The following is a 5,801-nucleotide window of genomic DNA, read 5'->3' as shown; positions in this document are numbered from 1 at the left end:
TGCGGCCCGCCCAGCCCAAGGCCGGCCCCCACAGCCCGAAGAGGCGCGCCGCCCCGCGCCTTCGCCCCACCGCCGCCTCTCTCAACGCCGACGCACCCCGCCGCCGCGCGCAGGTCGCCGCCCGAACTCCGCCGGCGGACCTCCTCGCCGGCCGGAGCCGAGCTCCGCCGCAGCCGGCCAGTGCCTCCTCCGACCTCTGGCCTCGCCTCCCCGCCCGGATCCGGCCGCCCCCCGGTTGTCTTCTTCCTCTCCGTCGAGCTCCGGCGCGAACTCCGGCCAACCTCGAGAAGCGCGCCGTGATCCAGATCTGGCAGCTACAGTAAACCCTAACCGCGAGGTGGAATTTTCTTCTAAGTCCTCAAGATCTCAGATCCATATGCTCCTGTTCATCATGCTATAACTCCGCATCCGTAGCTCCATTTTGTGCATATAGCATATCAAAATGTTCGTCTCAGAGAGTACATCATTTCGTTCCGTTGCATCATTTTCATTTGAGTTCATCTTAATGCCCAAAATGCTGTTAGAAGAGGGCTACTTGAGATAATTGTCAGATCTGCTGCTCCATTTAGCTATTTGTCATTTTTGCCATGATTATTGTGTGCATGATATGCCCATGAGTTCTACATATGTTTTGTTAAGGGTTTTGCCATCTTTCCAGAGGTGCAACCCATGTATTTTTGTGATGTGTGTGGTGACTAGCACAAGCTTGCAAAGTGAGCACTTGGTAATGCTGATTTCAGAGACTTAGCATTTCCACTAAGTCCTTGACCTGTTTATCTCATATGGTCATATGTTCATGTTGTTTCCTAGTGATCCGTGCCTCTTTTCAGGATGATCAGTAAGGATGTTTTGTTAATCTTGTAGTGTTATATCCATCCATGTCTTTGTTTGCAATTATGGAGCACCCTAGCTTGAGTCAATCGAGCTCTACTTTTGCTACTTTGTGAATCTGGGCAGATTGTCTACTTGTTAGCGATTTTGCCGATGATGTTGTGATTGATCCGTGCATGCTATGTTATTGTTCTTTCCATGTCTAGCTTGCATTTTGTGTATTCTTGATGAATGTATGCTTAGTTTGTCATGACTTGCTCCGTAGTGAGTGCATCGAGCTCGTAAACATGCCTACTTGATATCTGTTTCAGCATGCTCCAGTTTTCACTAAGTCTGAGAACTGATTATGTTTTTGCCATGTTCACATGCTTGCAATTGTATTTTCTGATCCCTTTTGGCTCAAGGTCACTAAGGGACTTTTGTTAAGCTGTTTGAGTAGCTCCATTCCATGCTTTACTTTGCCATGTTCAGGTCCTGTAGCATATAGTTTTGTTGCTACGAAGAGTGCTATCTGATCTGAAATTCCAGACAAGTGTTAATTTCACTAAGTCTGAAATCTGTTTGTCATATGCATTTTTGCCATGCTTGTTTGAACCTGTTAATGGATGAATTGGCCGTAGCTCAGTGCTAGACTTTTGTTAAGAATCATGAATGCATCCCTGCCATGTATTTTGTTGTCTTGTTTGGGTGCTGTAGCATGTTCATCTCGTTGCATTTAGATGGCTACTTGCTGTAAATCGCAGAACGTGATCATATTTGAATCGCTTGCCATTTCCAAACCGTAACTCCGATTCCGGCGTTCTTTATATCGTTTTCAAGTGATTTCATCTCATATTTCCAGTGGCACACTTGGATTTCCAAGTTGAGGCCAGGTTCATGCATTCCTTGTCACATCTTGCATATGCATCCCGCATCGCATCCCGCATAGCATACCATCTTTGCATCATGTTGTTTGTGGTTGCACGTGGTGGATTGTGTTCCATTTGCTTGTTTGTCTTGTTTGGGTAGAGCCAGGAGACGAGTTCGCTAACGAGGAGCCCGTTGAGTTTGCTTTCGAGGATCCAGTCATCTCTGACAACTTTGCAGGCAAGATGATCATACCCTCGAAATCACTACTATCTTTGCTTTGCTAGATGCTCGCTCTTTTGCTATGCCAATGCTACGATGCCTACCATTTGCTTTGAAGCCTCCCAAATTGCCATGTCAAACCTCTAACCCACCATTTCCTAGCAAACCATTGATTGGCTATGTTACCGCTTTGCTCAGCCCCTCTTATAGCGTTGCTAGTTGCAGGTGAAGATTGGAGACCGTTCCTTGTTGGAACATTTATTTACTTGTTGGGATATCATTATATTATCTTGTTATCTTAATGCATCTATACACTTGGTAAAGGGTGGAAGGCTCGGCCTCTCACCTAGTGTTTTGTTCCACTCTTGCCGCCCGAGTTTCCGTCATATCGGTGTTATGTTCCTGGATTTTGTGTTCCTTACGCGGTTGGGTTATAATGGGAACCCCTTGATAGTTCGCCTTGATTAAAGCTTTTCCAGCGATGCCCAACCTTGGTTTTACCATTTGCCACCTAGCCTCTTTTCCCTTGGGTTTCCGGAGCCCGAGGGTCATCTTATTTTAGTCCCCCCGGGCCAGTGCTCCTCTGAGTGTTTGTCCGAACTAGAGTCCTGTGCAGCGCCCCCTCGGGGAAACTCGAGGTTTGGTTTTAGTTGTATGGAGAGCTCATCTGAGTGTGCCCTGAGAACGAGATATGTGAAGCTCCTATCGGGATTTGTCGGCACATTCGGGCGGTGTTGCTGGATTTGTTTTAACCTGTCGAAGTGTCTTGAAGAACCGAGATACCGAGTCTGATCGGAACATCTCGGTAGGAGGTCTATTCCTTCGTTGACCGTGAGAGCTTGTCATGGGCTAAGTTGGGACTCCCCTGTAGAGATTTGAACTTTCGAAAGCCGTGCCCGCGGTTATGGGCAGATGGGAATTTGTTAATGTCCGGTTGTAGATAACTTGAACCTAAACTTAATTAAATGGAATCAACAGTGTGAGTTACCGTGATGGCCTCTTTTCGGCGGAGTCCGGGAAGTGGACACGATGTTGGATTAATGCTTGCTGCAGGTTTGCCCTCTTTAGTTATGCGTTCGCGCTTTGCCTCCTCTTCTCGCTCTCTTTTGCGAACAGGATAGCCACCATATATGCTAGTCGCTTGCTGCAGCTCCACATATTTACCTTGCCTTACCTATTAAGCTTAAATAGTCTTGATCGCGAGGGTGCGAGATTGCTGAGTCCCTGTGGCTCACAGAGTACTATTACACCAGATGCAGGGCCTGATGATTCCGCTCCAGGTGACGCGCTTGAGCTCAAGTGGGAGTTCGACGAGGACTCTCAACGATACTACGTTTCCTTTCCTGACGATCAGTAGTGGTGCCCAGTTGGGGGTGATCGGGACCGTGTCGCATGTTGGGTTATCTTTTATTTCGGCGTCGTAGTAGGGCCATGAGTGTTTGGTTGATTTAATGTTATTTATGTACTTGATTGACGTGGCGAGTGTAAGCCAACTGTGTTATCTCCCTTTTTATTATCTATATTACATGGGATGTTGTGAAGATTGCCTGACTTGCGACATATGCCTTCAATGCGATTATGCCTCTAAGTCGTGCCTCGACACGTGGGAGATATAGTCGCATCGAGGTTGTTATATTTGGAGTCATCTGGATCAGTGTCAAAATTTGCATCGACGTAACCCTTTACGACGAACCTTTTTGTCACCTCCATAATCGAGAAACATATCCTTATTCCACTAAGGATAATTTTGACCGCTGTGTAGTGATCTACTCCTAGATCATTATTGTACTCCCTTGCCAAACTCAGGGCAGGGTATACAATAGGTCTGGTACATAGCATGGCATACTTTATAGAACCTATGGCTGAGGCATAGGGAATGACTTTCATTTTCTCTCTATCTTCTGCCGTGGTCGGGTTTTTAGTCTTACTCAACTTCACACCTTGTAACACATGCAAGAACTCCTTCTTTGACTGTTCCATTTTGAACTACTTCAAAATCTTGTCAAGGTATGTACTCATTGAAAAACTTATCAAGTGTCTTGATCTATCTCTATAGATCTTGATGCTCAATATGTAAGCAGCTTCACCGAGGTCTTTCTTTGGAAAACTCCTTTCAAACATTCCTTTATGCTTTGCAGAATAATTCTACATTATCCCCGATCAACAATATGTCATTCACATATACTTATCAGAAATGTTGTAGTGCTCCCACTCACTTTCTTGTAAATACAGGCTTCACCGCAAGTCTGTATAAAACTATATGCTTTGATCAACTTATCAAAGCGTATATTCCAACTCCGTGATGCTTGCACCAGTCCATAGATGGATCACTGGAGCTTGCATATTTTGTTAGTACCTTTAGGATTGACAAAACCTTCTGGTTGCATCATATACAAATCTTCTTTAATAAATCCATTAAGGAATGCAGTTTTGTTTATCCATTTGCAAGATTTCATAAAATGCGGCAATTTCTAACATGATTCGAATAGACTTAAGCATAGATACGAGTGAGAAACTCTCATCGTAGTCAACACCTTGAACTTGTCGAAAACCTTTTTGCGACAATTCTAGCTTTGTAGATAGTAACACTAATATCAGCGTCCGTCTTCCTCTTGAAGATCCATTTAATCTCAATGTCTCCCCGATCATTGGCCAAGTCAATCAAAGTCCATACTTTGTTCTCATACATGGATCTCATCTTAGATTTCATGGGCTCAAGCAATTTCGCGGAATCTGGGCTCATCATCGCTTCCTCATAGTTCGTAGGCTCGTCATGGTCAAGTAACATGACCTCTAGAACAGGATTACCGTACCACTCTGGGGCAAATCTCACTCTGGTTTACCTACGAGGTTTGGTAGTAACTTGATCTGAAGTTACATGATCATCATCATTAGCTTCCTCACTAATTGGTGTAGTAGTCACAGGAACATATTTCTGTGATGAACTACTTTCCAATAAGGGAGCAGGTACAGTTACCTCATCAAGTTCTACTTTTCTCCCACTCACTTCTTTCGAGAGAAACTCCTTCTCTAGAAAGGATCCATTCTCAGCAATGAATATCTTGCCTTCGGATCTGTGATAGAAGGTGTACCCAACATTTTCTTTTGGGTATCCTATGAAGACGCACTTCTTCGATTTGGGTTTGAGCTTATCAGGTTGAAACTTTTTCACATAAGCATTGCAACCTCAAACTTTAAGAAACGACAGCTTAGGTTTCTTGCCAAACCATAGTTCATAAGGTGTAATCTCAATGGATTTAGATGGTGCCCTATTTAACGTGAATGTAGCTGTCTCTAATCCATAACCTCAAAACTATAGTGGTTAATCGGTAAGAAACATCATAGATTGCACTATATCCAATAATAGTACGGTTATGACGTTCGGACACACCATTATGCTGTGGTGTTCTAGGTGGCACGATTTTGTGAAACTATTCCACATTGTTTTAATTGAAGACCAAACTCGTAACTCAAATATTTGTCTCTGCGATCAGATCGTAGAAACTTTATTTTCTTGTCACGATGATTTTCCACTTCACTCTGAAGTTTTGAACTTTTCAAATGTTTCAGACTTATGTTTCATCAAGTAGATATACCCATATCTGCTCAAATCATTTGTGAAGGTCAGAAAATAAAGATACCCGCCGCGAGCCTCAACATTCATCGGACTGCATACATCAGTATGTATTATTTCGAATAAGTCAGTTGCTTGCTCCATTGTTCCGGAGAACGGAGTCTTAGTCATCTTTCCCATGAGGCACGGTTCGCAAGCATCAACTGATTCATAATCAAGTGATTCCAAAAGCCCATCAGCATGGATTTTCTTCATGCGCTTTACACCAATATGACCTAAACGGCAGTGCCACAAATAAGTTGCACTATCATTATCAACTTTGCATCCT

The sequence above is a fragment of the Triticum aestivum genome, chromosome 2A (assembly GCF_018294505.1).
Source record: "Triticum aestivum cultivar Chinese Spring chromosome 2A, IWGSC CS RefSeq v2.1, whole genome shotgun sequence".
Lineage (NCBI taxonomy): Eukaryota > Viridiplantae > Streptophyta > Magnoliopsida > Poales > Poaceae > Triticum > Triticum aestivum.
The sequence above is the reverse complement of the archived record's forward strand: the minus strand, read 5'-3'. Positions refer to the sequence as shown.